Source organism: Acomys russatus, chromosome 17, assembly GCF_903995435.1.
Source record: "Acomys russatus chromosome 17, mAcoRus1.1, whole genome shotgun sequence".
NCBI classification, from domain to species: domain Eukaryota; kingdom Metazoa; phylum Chordata; class Mammalia; order Rodentia; family Muridae; genus Acomys; species Acomys russatus.
In genome coordinates this window covers 54,132,000-54,154,036 of record NC_067153.1, presented here as the reverse complement: position 1 = coordinate 54,154,036, position 22,037 = coordinate 54,132,000, and positions in this window count along the sequence as shown.

Here is a 22,037-nt window from a genome sequence, read left to right as displayed (position 1 = left end):
GTACTGCAAAGTGTCCATCATAAATGAGCCACCTAATACACACACAGACAGAGTGGGGCGGGGTGGGGGTGCGGAGATTGTTAGTTCAAGAGTCACTATTGAAGATGGGATAGAAAGATGGACAAGAAGAGTGGACAACCACAAGGAATGTTTCTTATATGTTTAAATGAGAACCCAACTTTGAGGGGAGAGGATGGGATGTGGAGGTGGATCTGAGATCAAATGAAAGAGAGCATGTGAATGTGATCAAAACAAAAGGCAGGAAAACTTCAAAGAGCCAATAAAACTATTCCAAAGAAAGAAACTCACTGAAGAAGGAATTGGGGAAGACACTTGGATATGGAAAGACCTCTCATAATCATAATCCTGGATTAGAACAATATTGTGAAAATGACTGACCTACCAAAAGAAATCCACAGTTGGAATGCAACACTCATACATAGCATAGTGCCGTTCATCACAGAAGTAGAAAAAAAATCTTTAAATTCATATAGAAACATAAAATATTCCAGTTAGACAAAGAATCTTCTTCAGCCAAAAGTATAATGCTGGCAGTATCACCATATCTCACTTGCAAATGCATCCAGTGCCAGAGTGACAAAGCCAACATAGTTTTGCCACAGAAACAGACATGTAGACTGACAAAATAGAATAGATAACCCAGATACAGCTTCACACAGTAAAACTCACCTTATTTTTAACAAAGTTTCCAAAAACATCCATTGAAGAAAAACAGTCCCTCTAAAAAGGGTGTTGGGCAAATTGGATATCTTAATGAAGATGAATGAAACCAGTTTCTTTTCTCTCATCTTATCCAAAAATAAAAAAAATAACTTCAAGTGGATCAAAGACTTTAATTTAAGACTCCAAATTCTGACAGTGGTAGAGAAAAAGTAATGAAGGACTTCTTGAACAGAACTACGGTCACTAAAGTAGTAAGGTCAAAAACTGACAAATCGGACTTCATGCTTCTGTACAGCAAGGGAAAATGGTGACTGAAGAGCCAATCTACAGACTGAGTGGAAATTTTCTCTAGCTATTCACTTGGCAGAGAATGAACATAAAGATCTCAAAAGCATAAATATCAAAAGCTAGTGCATTATCGTAGTTACTGTATCTGTGTTGTAAGTCTAGTTGCCTGTCTCTGCTTTTCAAGCTTGTCTCCCACTTCTTTTCCTCTGAAGTTTAACAGTGTGGAAATATAAAATGACCATAAGACACCATAGGTAAGTAATTTTATGACCTGTGTTTGCAAAGAGTTCTAATCCAAAGAAAAGATACTAAAGACAAAGGGAAGGATTGATAATTTATTAAATTGATCATTAGAAAATTAAATCATGTTCCTAAAAGATACCAATTTTCCATATTTTAATTTATTTGTGTGTCTGCGTGTCTATGCAAGTGAATGCCCCTTGGACAGGCTTCACCTAGAAGTCAGAAGAAGTCATCAGATACCGTGTTGCTGGAGTAACAGGCAGGTGTAAGCTGTCCTTCCTGAGTCCTGGGCATCAAACTCAGGTCCACTGGAAGAATGGACTTACTTACTGGGCCATCTCTCCAGGCCCAATGACATTATTAAGAGAAAGAAATCCGATGCTAAGAGCCGTTGTAGTCAATGAAAGAGTATTAGCCTTGCATGTGTAAGGCCCCAGGCTCCACCCAAATGTAAATCATTTTGAAAAGGCTGTGCCACATTAGAGTAATACATCCATCCAGCCTTCCCACCCATCCATAGATTTTAAGCTTCCACAGACTCAACCATCATGTTGGAAGTTTTGATTATTTACACGTTTGTGATGTTCTCTTGGGCAGAATCTTTGGCATTTGATTCATAACTACAGTGTAAATTTCTTCTTTGATATTTTCTTGTCTTTTTCCATCATGTCTTTTGGCATCCTCATCTTTATTTCAGTCTTTGTACTATCATCTCATATCCATTCAGTTAGATATCTTCCAACAACTTCTGCTTCATTTGTCTCTAGTGGAAAATAATGTTCAGAAGTGTAGTTACTTCTGAGTGATTAGCATTGGAAGTGATTGTTTAAAGTATTTCTTTTTCTTTACTGCTTTAGCCTTTACTGCCATTTAGCCTAGCATTTGCCAAAAGGCAAAGCCTCTCTGGAACTATTGAGCATCAGCGTGAGTACTAGTAGCTTTTATTTCAGATAGAAAGTAAACCTCAGTTTGTGACCCCTCCAACTCTTAGTATTCTGTTGTTGTAAAGGAACACCATGACTATTCCAACTCTTATCAAAAGAAAGGATTTAATGGGGCTTGCTTACAGTTTAAGAGGTTTAGTTCATTTGCTTTATGGGGCAGGGGGGAGCATGGCAACATGTAGGTAGAAATGATGCTTAAAAAATAACTGATATTTCTACATTTGAATCCACAACATCAGGAAGAAGAAGAGAGAGCCAATTGCCCAGGCTTGGACTTTAGAAACCTCAAAGCCTTCATTTAGTGACACTGTCCTCCAACAAGCCCACATCTGCTCTAACAAAACCACACCTCCCAATCCTTCTCAAGTAGTGCCATTTCCTATGAGTAAGTATTAAAATATATGAGTGTATGTTGGCCATTCTTATTCAAACTGCCATTCTCTGTATAAGTTAAAGTCAGGTCATATAAACTTCTTCCCCAAGACTCAGAAAAGATGAGTTGCCACATTATTATTTCTCTTCTCTGTTAAGATAAAACCATATCTTTAAAAAGTCAGATATCCCAGAAATTTCTTAGTGTTTTCTTAACCTTTTTGACACATTGGCAGTTATGAGCTGAATGTTAAATATATAAATAGGTAGGATAAAGCACACCCCAGCTACATGCAACAGAAACCACTCACTATATTTCAAACATCCACTGGTTCAGTAATGGAATCAGAAGCTTAAAAACATGTACAAGACATAGAAAAGTAGAGTGAAGGTGGTCCTCCTCAATTATCAAGTTCAAGATCAATACAACCACACTGAGATGGGAGGAAACCATCCTGAATACAATCAGATATATGTGAAAACAGAGAGTCCATCTCTAAAACTATGATCTGAAGATTAGCCATTGTGGCCAGAGAATAACAAACTGGCATATCCCACAGTTCCAGGTGCCAGGCAAGTTAGTATGGAGAGAATAATGTGTTGTGTTGGCCAACAGGTCTACTGCTCGGGTGTATATCTGTAGAGCTATGTTCTAAGACATTTGCAAACTATGTCCCCCAGGCTACTGCCAGGAAGAAACCACAGCCACATTTCATATACGTAATACCTGTTGCTACTTTCACCTGAGTGGCTGAGTTGAGTGCCTGAGACAGCTTATATGCAGCTTCTTATTCCACAAGCCCTGACAGGTATAATCTCTTTCCCTTTCCTGAATCAGTGAGCCAATGTCTAGGCTAGATATCAGTGATTAGATGTTGTCATAGGAATAAAGCCCCAATAAATTTATAATTGCACTGGTGCCTGCCAGGAATAATATCCAAAACAATCAGATTCTTGTGTGTTTCATAACAAGGCAGTTCTAATAAGCAGGACCTAATTTTCTTTTCTTTCTTTTGTCTTGTTTTTGAAGTTTCCACTGCATTAGGTTTCCACACTGTCCCCCAAATCCCCTCTGATTCCAGCTGTCTTTTCCCACACTCTCTCCCTCCACCTCCACCTCACCCACAATTATCAGACACAATTTCAACTGTAAGAGAATTGAAAGCACAGAGTTGTAGTTTTACAAACTTTATTACAATTGCTATGGATTTGATAAGTATCCTCCAACACTCAAGTAAGTCCCATCCCACAAGGCTATAAAAAGTGGCAAAGCAATAAGAAAAGGGGCCCATTGGAAGGGATGAGCATACCAGAAAAAGGCTGATAGCAGCATGCCCATCAGTGGTTGTGGATGGTTTGGAATGATACAGGTCAAGAAGCAAATTACAGTTCATCTTAGGATACTTTCAGCCTCCTTAATAGTCACTCCTTGCCCACATCTGTGTCTGATGTAGCATCCTTGTGACTATTAGGTTTAAAAACCTTTGAAATGTGTTAAGAGAGCACTAGCTCCCACAAACAAAAGGCTGAGGAGGTCACCAGGCAGTGTCTGAGGCCCAAAGCAGAGACCTTCTCCATTTTCCATGTGTTTGGAAAGTGTCTTGGTTGACACTTGGTTGACAATTTTCCTTATTCAGTTACTATGAGGGTTTAGAAAACTGTTACCACAGCCGAACATGGTATTTGAGAAATACTTAATCTGTGTTTAAGGCATACTCACTCGTATCTGCTTCCAGAATAAACTGTCTCTTCTCCCTCTTTGAGTTGAGAGCTGTGTTTTTGAATTGGCAAAACCTCTTTAGGTCATTGGAGGCCCCTGAAGAGGATTACGGAATCTTGGGCCCTCCTCTTCATCTTTCTCATTGGCTTTTGGGCTATGCTGCTGAGGAATTTTTCTCTGCTGTGTATCCTCGTCTTGATGTGCTACTTTTGGCCAATGCACCATGCACCGAAACCTCTATGAACCAAGATGGAGCGTTCTCTTTACAAGTTGATTATCACATGTGTTTGATGCAACACAAAACTTACTGTTGAGATCAGGCTGCATTAGGCACCATGTTCTAACTTACTCTACATTGTGTAAATCTGTGCCTCGCCCTGAGAGATTCCACTTCACAAATAACCCTGAGTTCATTTTGAAGAGGGAAGTTGACTGTGTGCCTAAGTGAATGCATGAATGATTCCATCTGACCAGGACCACCAGTCGCACACAATCTGAGCAATACAGACAGATGACTGACTCATCCCTTGGAGTACATAGAGAGACACCCTGTAAATTTATTAGTGTGAGTTGAGACTGTAAGACCACATGGACGTATTAAAATAGCACCAGAGGACCCAGGGCCATCAAGTTATTGGACACAGCATTTCAAGCAAAGGATATGATACTTTTTCTCATCTGGCCCAAGTGAAGAGATGAGCTACCTTTAATGATGGCCCCGACAGAGAAAAACTTAATTTGCTATACCCCTGCCCCCCATACACTCCTACTCTCAGAAAGACGTGGACATAGACATACAAAGACACACACACACACACACACATACACACACACACACACATACACACACACACACACACACACTCCACACTACATCACATCTTATCACAGAAATAAACCATGTATAGTTACTTTAATAGATGTTGTTTTCACAAGCAGTCATGTGTCCTGTGCCATATTCTCTTGCCTTCACCTGCTATCCTAGTTGGCTACTTTGATTTGTTTGTATCACTTAAAGAATTGATTACTTGGTCAATAGCTTGACCCAAGTCATTATCTTAAGTCATCAGATTCCTTACTAGTCCCCATGAAGTGTCATTTGGCCAGTATACTATTCCATTCATTTGCACCAGCATAGGTGAACTATAGGAGACATTCAAAATGTCACTGAGTTGGCTTTCTAAGGTGTCTTTCCTCAGAAAACCTTGAACTACAACTTCACAAGTTCACATATTTAAATTGTCTGGCAAGCTTAAACATATCTTAGAAGGCTAACTGTAAAGTCCCCGGAAGTAGGGATTTTATGAGGGTGGCTTTAGAAGATAGGTTGGAGCACCACTTTCTCATTTCTACATAGAATGACAATGTTCCTTATAGCCAGGATGGACTTGATCAGATGAATTATTGTTGTAAGCTGAATTTTCCAAACAGCTCGCCTCCAAAGCCATTATCTGCAGAAAGTACTGCTACTATGTCTTCAGTGTGTTGTCTTGTGCACTATGAATAACTCTGTGGGGTAAGAAGAGTCAGAGTAAAACCAAGGATTTAATAAGACTCCAAAACAGAGAAAGCAAGTACTTTGGTTAGAAACAATTATCATATGGCATCTTGATAATATGAGTGAAATGCCCAGCAAACTGTAGGTGTTGTTTCCCCAGTGTATAGAGGGAACTGGCTAAGTCCAGAGTAAGTGTCTGTTCCAGGAAGAAACAGATCAACATGGTGATGGAGATCAAGCAAACCACAACCACTCCCATATGTTCCCTGGCACTGCTGGGCTATGCACATGTTGCACAGTATTGTTCTCTGTTTTGGAACTTGCGTATTTTGCAATCCTGCTGTTCTGAAAAACAAATTTCCCTTTCATGGACTTTTTTAAGTCTTATTAATAACTTAATTTAATACCAGAATCAGAAGAAGCTCAAGAACTATTTTGTTGGCGTTTGATAAAATAAACAAATGAATGAAAGCAGAGCAGGCTGTGGGGGAGAAGTGGGGGGCCTGGGGGGTGGGTAATAAGAGGAAAACAGAAACCCAGGCCTTTTAAAGTAAGGTCCAAGAAAGCCAACAGGCTTAGCAACAGACTCTGTATGCCACTGAATGGCAGGGATCTTCAGGAAGAGTGATGTCTAGAGCATTAAGCAGGTAGTTCTATGACGAGCTGGTATCAGCAAAGGAATTAGAAAGGTGGAAACAGATGTCGTATTTGAGTTAGAAAATAAGGCTGGTTTAACAGTGAGAACTTCTAAGCAACTAATGTGAGGGAAAGCTTCTAGGGGTTTGTATATTTATAAGTGCATCATAATCCCACTAGGGGGAACTACTACTAGGGTCTCTTTAGCATGGGTTCAAGTGTATCAGCTTTCCTGTGGAGTGGTCTCTTCACCAGCTCGTTACAGGAGAAACTGTATTAACACTGAACACAGGGGACAATATTGTGGTACATTATAGTCTTTGGGGCTCTTTAGAATGTCATGTTTCCATCCAAGGCAGAAGTAGAACTCATATTTTATCCTTTTGATCAGCGGGAAAATCGCTGTCCTTTAATGTGAGTCAAAGTCCTAGTAGCTCCACCCTCCATCCTTTCATGTGGTATTTTAAAGCTTGAAGAGGGGCTATGCTGATGTTTCTTTTCCTTATATATTATCATAGAAACAAAAGACAGGGTCTGAAGCTGATGATGAGAAAGGGCTTCATCTTCAATGGCCTCCAAGCTTCCTAATGGCTGTCTATCTTCCTCCAATGATATTGAGGTTAGCCTTACCAAAGAGGAACCTGTTTAGGAATACACCCTGGCCCCGTGGCCATTTTGTTCCACTCGAGAAAGCACTAGGTTGAGTAGAGAAATAGCCTGATGGTTATACATGATTCTTATCTACTTGATTTTATATAATATGTGACCTACTAAGACATTAAAGGTGCCATATTTATAGTAACACTAGCTTACCAAGCTGCAGTTACCTGCAGATCATTAAACTTTTCCTTTTTAAAAAAAAAAATATTTTAATTTTATACATATGTCTTGCTTTCATGTATGTTTGTGTACCATGTGTATGCCTGGTGTCTACAGAAGCCAGAAAAGGATGCCAGATGCCTAGAAACTAAAGTTATAGACAATGCAAAGCACCATGTTGTTTCTAGGAACTGAACCCCAGTCTTATGCCAGAGCAACAAATGCTCTTAATTGCTGAGCCACTCTCCAGCACCAGCTAAGATAGTGGTTCCATTGCATCTTTGAGGTCAAAGCAGATATTCCTTCTCAGGCATTTAAATTGGGTACTGAAACCCAAAAAGAATTTTCTTGATGCTTCTGAAGAGCTTCCATAGATGGAACATTTCAATAAACATGAATCACAGAGAGTCTACAGGTTTTGGTGTTTGTTTATAAGTATCAAATTTGTGGACTGTAATGCCTCAGTGCCTTCACACTAGAATAAACAGTCACCTCCCAATCATCATTTTCCTATAAAATTCTGACACAGTGCTTCAGCCAATGTCATTTCGTATGGTGAACACACACCATACGACGTATTACAAACTGTTCTCTTTTTTATCAGTAAATTACAAATTGCCTAGGGAGCTATGGGTAAAGCTTTGTTTCTGACTGTTATCACCAAACAACAAACACAAGACACCTGAAGCTCATTTTTCTTTTAGCAACCCTTTGTAACAGCAATTAGGACAGTGCTATTAGAATTCGTTTGCTTTGATTTACTAAAACTTTGAACAGATTTTAATTACATGTCAGTAAGACTTATTATTTATAATACATACATATATATATGTAATATTCTCATTATATCAAAAGGCAATTAGTTGTTGAGGGCTAGCAACCAATCCTTTTAGGAAGTTGCTATAGCAGTAAGTTCTCAGGTTGCTTCACCAGGACCATTGTGTTGGTTACCCCTTTTTCTAGTCACTCCTATGCTCTGCCATCCCACCATCCACCTCACTGAAGCATCCTGCTGTTGGGTTTTAGTTGTTGGTGTGAGATTTTTTTTTTTTTTTTTTTTACTGTGTCTTTATTTATTTTTTTTTTTTATTAATTTATTCTTGTTACATCTCAATGTTTATCCCATCCCTTGTATCCTCCCATTCCTCCCCCCCCCCCCATTTTCCCATTATTCCCCTCCCCTATGACTGTTCCTGAGGGGGATTACCTCCCCCTGTATATTCTCATAGGGTATCAAGTCTCTTCTTGGCTACTTGCTGTCCTTCCTCTGAGTGCCACCAGGTCTCCCCCTCCAGGGGACATGGTCAAATGTGAGGCACCAGAGTATGTGAGAAAGTCGTATCACACTCTCCACTCAACTGTGGAGAATATTCTGACCATTGGCTAGATCTGGGAAGGGGTTTAAAGTTTACCTCCTGTATTGTCCTTGGCTGGTGCCTTAGTTTGAGCGGGACCCCTGGGCCCAAATCTGCCTATCATATTGTTCTACTTGTAGATTTCTAGGACCCTCTGGATCCTTTTATTTTGCTGTTCTCCCATGCGTCTCTCATTTAGAGTCCCAATAGGATGCCTTCCCCTCTGTCCCAGTTTCCTGGTAAGTGAAGGCTTTCGTGGGACATGCCCCTTGGGCTAGTATGCAGATATAAGTGAGTATATACCATTTGATTCTTTCTGCTTCTGGGTTAACTCACTCATTATGATCATTTCTAGCTCAATCCATTTATCCACAAATTTCGGGAATTCCTTGTTTTTAATAGCTGAGTAGTATTCCATAGTGTATATGTACCACAGTTTCTTTATCCACTCTTCTACTGAGGGACACTTAGGCTGTTTCCATGTTCTGGCTATTATGAATAAGGCTGAGATTTTTGTTTGTTTTGCTTTGCTTTGCTTTTGCTTTGTTCACTTACCAGGAAACTGGGACAGAGGGGAAGGCATCCTATTGGGACTCTAAATGAGAGACGCATGGGAGAACAGCAAAATAAAAGGATCCAGAGGGTCCTAGAAATCTACAAGTAGAACAATATGATAGGCAGATTTGGGCCCAGGGGTCCCGCTCAAACTAAGGCACCAGCCAAGGACAATACAGGAGGTAAACTTAAACCCCTTCCCAGATCTAGCCAATGGTCAGAATATTCTCCACAGTTGAGTGGAGAGTGTGATACGACTTTCTCACGTACTCTGGTGCCTCACATTTGACCATGTCCCCTGGAGGGGGAGACCTGGTGGCACTCAGAGGAAGGACAGCAAGTAGCCAAGAAGAGACTTGATACCCTATGAGAATATATAGGGGGAGGTAATCCCCCTCAAGAACAGTCATAGGGGAGGGGAATAATGGAAAAATGGGGGGGGGGGGAGGAATGGAGGATACAAGGGATGGGATAAACATTGAGATGTAACAAGAATAAATTAATAAAAAAAGAAAGAAAAAAAAAAGTAAGGTAAAATGTGTCACTTGAGCAAACATTTAAAATAAATCACTTGGGTAGAAAATGTAAAAAAAAAAAAAAGAGAGAGAGAGAAGATGAAAAAAAAAAAAAAAAAAAAAAACACCATGAAGTAGGGTGGGTGGGTGGGGGGGGGGGATAAGAAAGTCTGGGAGGAGTTGGGGGAAGGGAGAGGATATGATAAAAATACAACATAAAATTCTCAATAATAAAGAAAAACGTCAAGATAAGCTCAACTTTCTCCTGTAATGTTTAGAGGAACTGAGGGGAAGAGGAGTCTCACTGTTGTTAAAGGAGCTTTCTAAGGACAAGAATGCAGGAGTGATTGCTCCTTTGGGGATTTTCCTTGGCTGACTTCACTCTCAACACTCCCTTTGTCCACCATTTTAAATGACAAAGGATAGGCATATTTTAGCCACATCTAAATCCTTATGTCAATTGCTCTGTAATCTTTCCTTAGGACTAGAGAGCCCAGATGGTCTGGCTACCATCAGATCAATAAGATCACTTGTTCTAAACTTACAATGCAGTGCAAGTTGCTGGAATACTTAACTTAAAATTAGACTCAGAGGCTCAAATTTTATTGCAGTACCCTGGCTAGAGAGAAAGACAATATACATTCCTGAAGAGGAAGGCTTTGCTTGGTGTGTAGCCTTCCTGTCTGTGGACTTCTGATCCGCTTTTCCTTCTTTACACAATCCCTTTCCTGTATCTTTGCCTCCAAAAGGTTGGGTCTTGGAGGAGATGGCAGCACCTTTGACTTCTCAGCTCTCATCCTTGAATACAGGTCATTCCTCTTATCTCCAAGTCTTGTCTTTCAAACATCTGGACCTGGGTGTGGTAACAGAACTGAAGCCAAGAAGATCAGATACCCAGGGAGCTACTTGATGCTCTCCAGCTTAGTCACCCAGGAGGCCTGTGGTGAACATTCACAGATGCCTGATGGTCACTTCCTAAAACCATTTGTTTCTTCATGCTACTTGGTTTTAGCACTCTTTCTGGTTTTGGGTGGATACCATTAGCAATGATGTTTTTGTCTTATTCAGGTTATTATTGTGCAATGGATCTGATGGTCTTGATTTAAAGACACAGCTTTCACTAGAGAAGCATACAGAATAGTTTCTTCTGGAGCTGAGCATGAATGACTATGGCCTGGGAATAGATTTGAGTTACCGTAACACCATGTTTCAATATGGTAACAATTTCAGGAACTTTTTATAGTAACGGAACAAATAAAGTCACAAATCTTAAAGCCTCATTAGTAGGCCTACAGGAAGGCAGCTTAGAGCATGGTGGAAAAGTCTCTACCAACTTCCAGTGTTATCTGATAATAATGCTCTTAGTCTTTGGGTTGGTGGCAGCCAAGAGTTTTATTCGCACATTCCAAAAATATTTACCTAATAGTCACAAAAATGGGTGTTAGATCCAACACAGAAGTGGACAATGGTTATCCCAAGGTAGTTTGGCTTTGGAACTCTGTTTCAAGATGGCAACCATGGTGTTCTAATCAGTCATTTAGCCTTATAGAGCTCTACAGTGTTCTACCTTTTAGGTCTCAAAGAAACCCAGGCCATGTCTCACTCAGTACTGCAAGTCTCCTTTCAACACTTCTCACCCCACCCCTTACCCTAAAGCTCTTCATCCCAGGTACTGGACTTCCCTTCCCTTCCCCCAGCTTCAGATTCCTATACAACTCAGCCATTTTGAAGACATATTCTCTTGGCCTCTTGGGTTTTGGCTGGCTCACCCTTGACCTCCTTGCTCTCTCGCCTCTTTTTGGACTCTCTTCTCTCCCTTTCTCTCCCTCCCCGCCCCCTTCTCTCCTCTGATAGCTCTGTTCAGAGCTGGGTATGCAGAGTCTGGACTCTTCCAGATGCCTCTGGCTCTGCTTTTTCTCATATCTATAATGAAAACCATCATCTCAACCATATCTTGGAATGGTCAAAGCATTTTCCTTCATTAGCCTCACACAGTCTTTACAGCTGTGGGTTTGTTTGTTGGTTTGTTTCTGGGAATTTAAGATCATAGTATTTTACCTTTCTTTCTCTTTCTTTCTTTCTTTCTTTCTTTCTTATGAATCATAAGCAATTAGGTTGGTGGGTTTTTAAGGCAAGGTCTGAGTATGTAGACCTGGCTACCCTGGAACTTTTTACATGGACCAGGCTGGCCCTAAATCACAGAGATCTCACCCACCTTAGCCTCCTGGGTGCTGAGACTAAAGGAGCTTACTACCACACTCAACTCAAGTGATGAGTTTTTAATAGACTATCAGTCAAAGACAGTCAGGCAAAATGACTACATATTTTATAAAATAATTTTCTAATGAAACAGTTCATAGTATCTTAAATAAATTATTCAAAAATGCCTGATAAAGTAATTCACATCCTGTAATTTTAATCATTTAACAAATCTCATCTTGAAGTGAAAAGTCACTCCCATGAAGATATGTTTTTGACATTTATTTCGTGGATTTTGCTAATAATGCAAGTTACTTTGTCTATTTTAAATATCTTTTCCTTAACTACTTTATTGAGACATAACTCATTTATAGTGAAGCTTACTTTTAAAAAGAATACAACATATGATTTTAGTCTACTTAGTCACCCATTCACCTTGAACAAATACTTCATTCCAACTACAAGTGACCATTTGCTTCCAATTCACAGCAGGTGTTGTCTGTTTCTTACTTTTCAGTGGCAATTGGTTCTTCCTGACTCTAACCCAAATTGACCAGAAAATCAATCCCATATTTCCATCCATGAATGTCTGCTCAATGCACTTCTGGTAAGAACAAATTTTAGAGCTATATGAGCTTTAGGGTTAAAATTGGAATGTTGGAAACATTCAGGATAGTAAATAGAAAGGCTTGCAGCTGATTGCTAGAGGGTCAATGTGACCAGATAAAAGGAAGAACAGGGCTTAAAAAAAATTAAACTAACAAAATACAAAGCAAATCAACATATCCCATTTTGACAGACTTTGGCTGGCTGCCACAAAAAGTCTACTGACCTTTCACATATACCTATATCTAATGTATCTGATTATAACAGAATAAACTGTAAAACACTGTGATGGTTTGTACTGCCAACTTGAGAGGTTCTGCCTTCACCTAAGAGACAATCCTACAAGCACATTTATGAGAAATTATTTAGATTCTTGACTTGCCTGTGGGAAATTATCTTGACTAAATGAATTGAAGTGCAAAGACCTACCTACCCACAGTGGGTGGCACCATCCCCTAGGCTTGGTTCCTGGCCAACATAAAAGGAAGATAATTATCTGAGAACCAGTATCTATCACTCTCTTCCTCTGGTGGTATATAAAGGTGAACAACTGCTTCAAGTTCCTTAGTTTTCCTGACATGACAGACTTTATCTTTGAACCATGAGCTAGCATAAACCCTTTCTTCTTTAGGTTGTTTTTGTTAGAATATTGTTTCAGAAGGAGAAAATAAATGAAGACAGAAAAATTTAGCTATTAAATTCCTTTCCTTAACGTTTTTTTGGGGCATTCTAATTTAATATATGACATGAATATAAGACTTTTGATACATGTTGTCATACAGGCACTGTATAGAAGAGCAGGACTAATTAATGTGTAACTATAACTCAAGTTGTCTCTGTCCCAGAAGCAGGAGGCTGAACATTTTCTTTTTCTCTCCCTGATCCTGCTGATAATAGCAAGGACCAGGACTAGGTCCTCAATAGAGTTCTTTCCTTAGGAGCTAAAGGAGCTAGATACTGAATTTCTATCTCATAAACACATATACACATGCCCACATACATATTAAGAAATATATTTTAAAGGTTTATTTTTTATTTATTTATTTATTTAATCACTTTGTATCCAGATCTCATGCCTCCCCCTCCTCTCCTCCCAGTCCTAACCCACACCTTCCTCCTTCCATTCCCCCCTATCCAGTTTGGTAAAATGTCTTCACCAAACCCACATCTGACAGAGGACTAATTCCCAAAATGCATAAAGAACTCAAGAAATTAAACACCAACAAACCAAATAGCCCACTTAAAAAGAGCTAAACAGAGAATTCTCAACAGAGGAATCTCAAATGGTTGAGAAACACTTAAATAAATGCTCAGTGTCCTTAGTCATCAGGCGAATCCAAATCAAAAGAACTCTGAGATTCTATCTGAAGCATATCAGAATGGCTAAGATAAAAAAACTAAAGTGTCAGCAGATGCTGGTAAGAATGTGGAGAAAGGGCAACATTCCTCCATTGCTGATGGGAGTGTACAATTGTACAAAGACTGTGGAGATTAATCTGGAGGTTTCTCAGAAAATTGGATCTACCTCAAGACCCAGCTATAAACCTCCTAGGCATATTCCCAAAAGATGCTCCACCATACCATCAGGACACTTGCTCAACTATGTTTATTGCAGTTTTCCTCATAATAGCTAGAAGCTGGAAACAACCTGGATGTCCCTCAACTGAAGAATGGATAAAGAAACCATGGTACGTTTATATACTGGAATATTACTCAGCTATTAAAAACGAGGAAATTGTGAAATTTGCAGGCAAATCGATTTATTTATTATTTTGTGTAAGAGTATTCTGTCTCCATGTATGTCTGTGTACTACATGTGTGTAGTGCTTTGGATGCCAGCAAAAGGCATCATATTTTCTGGAACTGGAGTTACAAATAGTTGTTGTCCATCCTGTGGGCACTGACAACCAAACCTTTGTCCTCTACAAGGGAAGCAAGTGTCATTGACCACTAAGAAATTTCCTTGTAACCTTCTTTACCCAATACTGAGCCCATAGCACTGCTCCCCACCTTAAGGAAGCAAGAGGCAATCTTTCTTTGGAGATTGTAAGATACTTATCTGCATTGAGTTTTGTAGGAAACTATGAGATAAAGCTAATAGTTCTTTCACCCATGTTTATCTCTATGTGATTGGGGGTGGAATCTTCCTGATTTCTTTCACCCAGCAAGGGCACAGGGCATCTGTGTCATCCATAGAAGAAGAAAGATATGGTTTTTTTCCTCTGAAATCATGTGGGTCGTGACCAACACCTCACCACAAGGGCAGAGACAGCAGAAAGTGCTTGACAGGTTTATTTAAGATTCTGTGACCCTGAAACTTTCAGAAATGAAGACCAAACATCCTCAAAACACTATCCACTTTTAAGTTAGACACATGATTTGACAATATGGTATAAACCAAAGAGTATAGATTGGAATTATTCATCAGGGCTTGGTCAGATTTTTCTTGGCCTCTGTACAACACACATAGGATGGACTCCTCCGGAGAGATGGCCTCATCATCTACAGACAAAGTAAGTTGGCAAAGATGCTTCTGGCTGGCTCTTCTACACAGAGGTAGCACAGAGGGTTAAAGCTGACTAATATTTAAGTAAAACCCCAATTTTGACCTAGGGATGGAGCAAAGGCACAATACCTTTTTCAGGTACTCATCAGTGAGCAGTTTTGTTCATATCAGTCTGTTATTAACCACCACCACCCCGCCGCTGCCTAACACACACACACACACACACACACACACACACACACACACACACACACACACACACTGTAAAATGTATTTTGCTGTAGCTCTCTAGAGTCACAAAAAAAAAAAAAAAAAGAGGTTTGTATACCAAAGATGACCAGAAACTGACTCTCCATCTCACGTTTTAGTCTCAAATTAAATTTCTTTCTGTAAGTGTCCCAGAATGGTCATTGTTTCACACAACTTTTATTGACTTTAGCAATGCAAAAGTAATTTTTTTCTATTATAATTTGAGCCCATTTTCTCTGAGTATGTTTTTTTTTTTTTAAAGGATTCATTTAGAATTTTTTTCCCCTTGTATTTAGAGAGCCTTCATTTTCTGAGGCAATTGAAAGGCTTTTTGATTTCTTGTTTGTTTCAATAGAGATCTGAATAAACAAATGAGTAAGAAATTGAATTTGTATTAAAAATCAGGAAAATGTCCCCAAATGTAGAGCCAGCACTCAGATATTCTTATTTCCTCCTTTAAGGGAGGGATAAATATTCTTATACATACACTCATACTTGTAACTTCTGAACATTAAGAATTGCCAAAGTACAACGCACTTTGTGTTCTTTGGGACTCTTTTATGCCTCAACTACCCACAGTCCATTTTATTTGAATGGTATATGGATAGATATTGAAAATCTAAATGTATGACCACTTAAAATCTCCAATCAGAATGACTGTCACCAAAGTAAGAAACAGTCACAAATGCTGGAGAAGAGGTAGGAAAAGAACTCAGCCAATAGGAATATAAACTAGTACAGCCACTTAGAAAAGTAACTTTTATTTTCCTGTTTCATTTGTAGTCTGGGAGGGTCACTTCCTCCTTCTGCTAATGTAGGCCTAGTCCTGGAAGCTTCAAGCCTCTGTACAATCAAACCTAGGCCTCTGAGACTTACTGCTGAATAAGCTCACCCTTACTTGTTCTTTCTGAGCTCTGGGCTAGCAGGTTCATCTCAGGGGTTTTGGCTCAAACTTCTCTCCCAGCTGACTTATTCAATCTGGCTTCTCTCTCATCCCAGAATTGCTCTGCTTGACCTCAAACTAACTCTAGCAATCTGCTCTAATCTCCTGGCTCCTCATTCGCTGGCTCATTCTACCTTCACCTCTGGCTGGCTTGTTCTCTCACCCAACCTCTCTCGGTAAAGCTCTCCTGGTAAAACTGCCTTCTCTCTCTCTCTCTCTCTCTCTCTCTCTCTCTCTCTCTCTCTCTCTCTCTCTCTGCATTTTCCCCTTAAGTAGCTTCCCTTTCCTCTCTCCTCTCATGAAATTGGGTATATCCTCTTCTGTCAAATCTTCTCTGATTCATCATTTTTTTCTGTCACTCAATTAAACATCACTTTCAAACATGGGTGCTTCCTTTTACAAACTAACTTTACCTTCCTTGTTTGGGATTAAAGGCATGTGCCACCATGCCTGGACCTAAACTCTTCTTTACCTGAAACTTGCTCTATACCAGCATGGCCTTAAACTCAGATCTGTTTGTCTCTGTCTCCTGGATTAAAGGCGTGTTTGTATTCCGGATAGATTGTACAGACCTAGAAGATCTTGTGATGTGATCTCTTGCCAGGGCAGCTACATTCTGAGTTAAAACTCCTCTACAGGCTACTGTGGACATGGTAACTGCTGCAATTGGCATGTGACCCAGCTATATAACCCCTGAGTATAAATATGAGGGAATCAAAGCCATCATTGCTCAGTAGTTTTGTGTCACCCGGATACAAGCCAGAGTCATTTTGAAAGAGAGAACTTCAGTGAGACATAATCCCTTCAGATTGGCCTATGGGCAAGCCCGAGGTACATTTTCTTGATTGATGATTGATGTGGGAAGGTACAGATCACTGTGGGTGGTACCACCCCTAGGCTAGTGGTCCTCGATGGTATATGAGAGCATACTGACCAAGCCATTAGGAGCCAGTAAGCAGTGTTCCTCCATGACCTGTTTCAGGTCCTTCCTCCAGTTTCCTGCTTGACTTCCTGTCCTGACTTTCCTCAGTGATGGCCTATGATATAGAAGTGTAAGTAAAACAAACCCTTTCCTCCTTAAGGCGCTTCTGGTTGTGTTGATGGATCATATTCATGGAAACCTTAAGACACCATTCAACCCAGATGCTTGCCCATCTATGTTGTGACACTACACACAATAGCAATTTATGGAATTAATGGATATGGAAAGTGGGTGAGGGAGGGAAACAGGGAGAGAGAGAAAGAGAGAGAGACAGACAGAGACACAGAGAGACAGAGAGAGACAGAGAGAGGATTTATTTTATTTTCGGCCACAAAGATGAACAAAATTCAAAAGTATGCCCAGAAAAATGTGGGGGAACTGGATGTGATCATGCTAGCAAAGTAAACCAGATTCTTCAGAAACACAAATTTCTCAGGTTCTAGATGTAAAAAAAAAAAAAAACAAGTACATGAATGAAGAAGGATATTTGATAAAATGAAATGGACAACTGTGAAGTAGGAGGGATGGTGTGGGAAAGAAATGGGGAGATTAATATTGTCAACGAACTTAACACACACACACACACACACATACATACACATATCACGTTCAAAATCAAACAAACACATTACTTTGTTCAATTAATGCATGCAAATATAAATTAATGAAAATGAACATAACAAACGGGTGGTTTTCATTTTGCTACTTGATAAGCAGCCTGAATTTCTAATTAAAAAATGGACAATAGATGAATTATGGGCAACACTGAAAACTGCTTCCACAGTGTAGGTTTAGTCATTTTCCCTTAAAGGGAGGGATACAAATGACTGTTTTCATCTCATCAAATACAAATGAATGGAGTTGTCTAATGCTCCTTGCTGTAGATGATTGGCAAGCAGTGAATGGTCTACTGGTCTCTTCTGAATCCTTTCAGAAGTCTGTGTGAAATCAGACATGGTGTTGAATTTGATACTGTTTGTTACTTTTAAGACTTAAGGTTTTTTGTTTTTGTTTTTGTTTTTGTTTTTTTAAATAGCAAATTGCACTCAGTTTCATTTTGGGTTAAAATTACAATTCCACAGATGAAACAATGAGGCCTGCTAGAAAGGACGTTCCTGACAAGTATTTGGGGGGGGGGGGCAGAGTGTCTTCTCTAATGGCTTCCTTTGTGCTCTGTAATCAGAAGTCATCTACTGCCTCTGCACCTGGAAGCAAAGGATTCCCGCATTCTGTGAGGAGAGTGTTCCCAGTGACCTACTTCTCTGCCTTGTTGCTGTGTCACTCTCTCTACTGAAAGAACTGATTGATCTCAAAGGCAGCGCTGCAATGAGACACTCAGTGGTGCCAAGAGAATTAGAACTGGACCCAAAGGTGCAAGGTCAACCTGGACTAAAAATAGCCCACGCCCCTGGTAGTTGATTAACTCCAAGACAATACGTTATTGAGTTGTTCAGTTAGAATATCTACACTTCTAGAGTCTATTTTAAACTTTTAAGGCTTCACATATGTTAAATACAAGAGCCTGGGCTTACTAGGTACAGAGAAATAAATATGCAAAGGCTGTCTTTAGAAAGCAACGTGGATAATAAGATATGGGCAGGGTGGAAATTATGCCAGCGCCCTAATTAACATAGTATACTTTTATTGAATTAATATTTATTTGGAATCCTACAAACTTTTAAAAATTTGCCATTTACCATCCGCTTGCCCTCAGAAATATCATTACACATATTGCCTGCTTCTGGATCACACAGAGCAGCACAGTAGCAGTGTGATTCCAAACATTAGACAGAAAGGTAAAATCCAGTCACTCCCTAAAAACAGATAGCTGGATACTAAACCAGCTGCCCGTGCTAGCGTGGAGTGCTCGATTCCCATCTCTGCATGCACATGGTTACAGCCCTTGTCCAAGCTAGCAAAATCTCCTGTTTCGGGAACTTCCGTAACCTCCCGTCTCCTTCCTCGTTTCCTTATGTTCTCCGGTCTTTTAGAGTAGTAGACTCTGTTCAGTCTCCCTCCTCCTGTTGGGTAAAGTCCAGTGCTCCCAGTACAGTTCTTCAGCGCCAGCACAGAGCTAAGGAACTAACAGTGTGCCTGTCCTTTCTTCCTCTCTGCTCTGGCAGCTGGGCTGCAGCAGGCTCCTCCCACTAACACATAGGCTCTTCTTCTGTTAGCAACCATGCCTTTTGTAAAGTGCTTCCATTTTGGTTGGATGGTGACATTCCTGTAGCCCAGTTTCCAGAATGAAGGACACTTGTTTGTCCTAGACTCTAGCCTCCAACCCCCTCCTCTTGATCCCTGGTCAGGGACAAGCTGAAGACACGCCTATCCTCTCTGTGACAATCTTTTACTTACCACCCCTTGGCTAATCGCAGCAATGGCCAACTGCTGGTGAAAATAGGGAACTTTCCAAGCTCCACTGACTCCTCTGCTTCACGCCTACCTTAGCTTGTAAGTGAAGACTTGAGTTCGCAAAGAGACTCTTCTGTGAGGTATTTCCAAAATAAAGGCAAATTTCTGTCTTCTGCTTTTCTTTCTTGCTGCTCTCTCTGTCTCTGTGTCTCTCTCACCCGCACTTTCACATATCACACGTACACTTTCATACACTCTCACATAACAGGCCCCTGCTCACTCTCTGTTTCTCTGTCTCTGTCTGTGTCTCTCTGTGTCTGTCACTCTCTCAGTCTCTGTGTCTCTCTCTCTCTCTCTCTCTCTCTCTCTCTCTCTCTCTCTCTCTCTCAGTCTCTGTCTATCTCTCATCTGTCTCTGTCTCTGTGTGTGGGGGTGTGGGGGTGTGCGTGCGCGCACACGCGCGTGTGCCAGAGTAGGATGTCAGTGGGCGGAAGTGCCCTCCACCACTGCTTTAGTCTTATTTTTTGAGACAGGGCCACTCACTGAACCAGACGCTCATCATTTAGACTGGCTGGCTTGTGAGCTCAGGATCTACCTGTGTCTGCCCATGACACAGACATGTTTCCTCTAATTCTTTATAATACTCATGATGTCACCCCCATTTAATGCCTCTCTCTCTCTTAAAACTGATGAGGGCATTGAGCATACATAGTTTATTTACTTGGCATAGGTAGAGTACATGATTGGTTAGTATTGCCTAGGCAAATGAGCAGGAAAAGTGCTAGAAATAAGTATTATAGGGTTGGCAAGATGGCTCAGGGGGTAAGGTATATATATTTTTTTTCATATCTGATAACCTGAGTTCCATCCCTGGATCATACAGTGGAAGGAGAGAACTGAGTCCTGCAAGTCATCTAACTGCCCATGTACACACCCATACTTATACAAATCACACACACACACACACACACACACACACACACACTTTCACATTATCACAATGCATGCTCTCACACATATAATTTCACACACTCTCACATATCACACACACACACTCACATGCACTCATACTTTCACACCTATCACCTATATACATTTTCACACACATTACAAACACACACATTCTTTCTCATGCACACACAATAAATAATATTTTAAAAGTTTTATAGAAACCCACACAGTCTTTAACCTAAGGGAGAATGAAGGGCACAAAAGCATGCAGGAAATGTTTTATTTGAAATGAGTCATGAAAAACACATAGCATCCTGTCAAGTGAAGGAGACAGAATATTGAAGTCAATATTACACAGCCCAAGTGCTCAGCTCTGACAGGAGGTAATCATCTCAAAGAGTAAAAAAATCATTACCGGTATGACTGAACTCTGTCAAGAGCACCTGACATGGCCACATAAGCTTTCATTTCTTTGTTTTTTGTTTTTGTGGTTTTTTTGAATTTTTTTTATCTCAATTGATATCAAGTGAATTAATTTATTTAAAAATATTTTATCATAAATTATTCATATTAAAAGACTAAGGTTAAAATAGAGTATTTGCTAAGAAAAAGGTGTTCATTTTAATTACGTAAATTTACAAAATTGAATTATTTTTTTTATTTTCTCTAGACAACTCATTATCCAGGGGAACTTTTACACTGAAGTTTGTAACCTGGAGGTGGAGGCTGGGAGCTAGCACAGTGAGTAACAGCACTTGCTGTGCAAGCATGAAGCTCTGAGACCAAATCTCCAGCATCCATGTGAAAATCCAAGTATGGCTGCACATCCGTGTAATCCGAGGGTAAGAGTGAGGAGACAGCCAGATCCCAGCTCACTGGGAGCCAGCCTAGAGTAAAGTATGAGCTTCAGGCTCAAGGAGAGACCCTGGCTTAAAGGAATAAGACACAGAGTAATCGAGGACATCAGGCACCCTCCTTTGGCCTCTGCTTATGTAAAAATAGATGTATAAACCCACATACACAAGTGTATGCAACACACACACACACACATACACACACACACATACACACACACAAACACTATCACCGTCCAAAAGAAACAAGTAAATAAACAAACACATAACAAACAATAAAACGGACATATTTGAAGTAAGTAGACATAAATCCCAACTAAAAATAAACTCATGGATGCTTTAAGTCTATCTGGAAATTAGTCATAGTCTAAAATTTTAAATGAGGGCAAAACTAAGAGAGCCATGCAAGAGATGTAAGAGGAAATGACTTTCTGCTGCCACCTGGTGGCCATCCACTTTGTCACCAGACCCTCTTCTAGTCCTTACTTAAGAGCACCCTGAGGCGCTCAGGCGGGCAGAAACTCTAAGTAAGCAATCTCCCATGAGGAGTGTCCTTCCCACACGTCTGGGCCAGCACAGCTTTGGAGACATCCAGTGGCTCCACTACTTCTAGCTAGCAGATGGTGAGACAGCAAGATTAATACGTTATGGAACATAACAGAGTCTAAGGTGACCAGGAATTAAGAAGAGCCCCCATCTTCCTGAACAGAACCCAGGACTCACTGGAAACTTCTATCCATCCATTTTCCCTCAAATATGGCCCTCA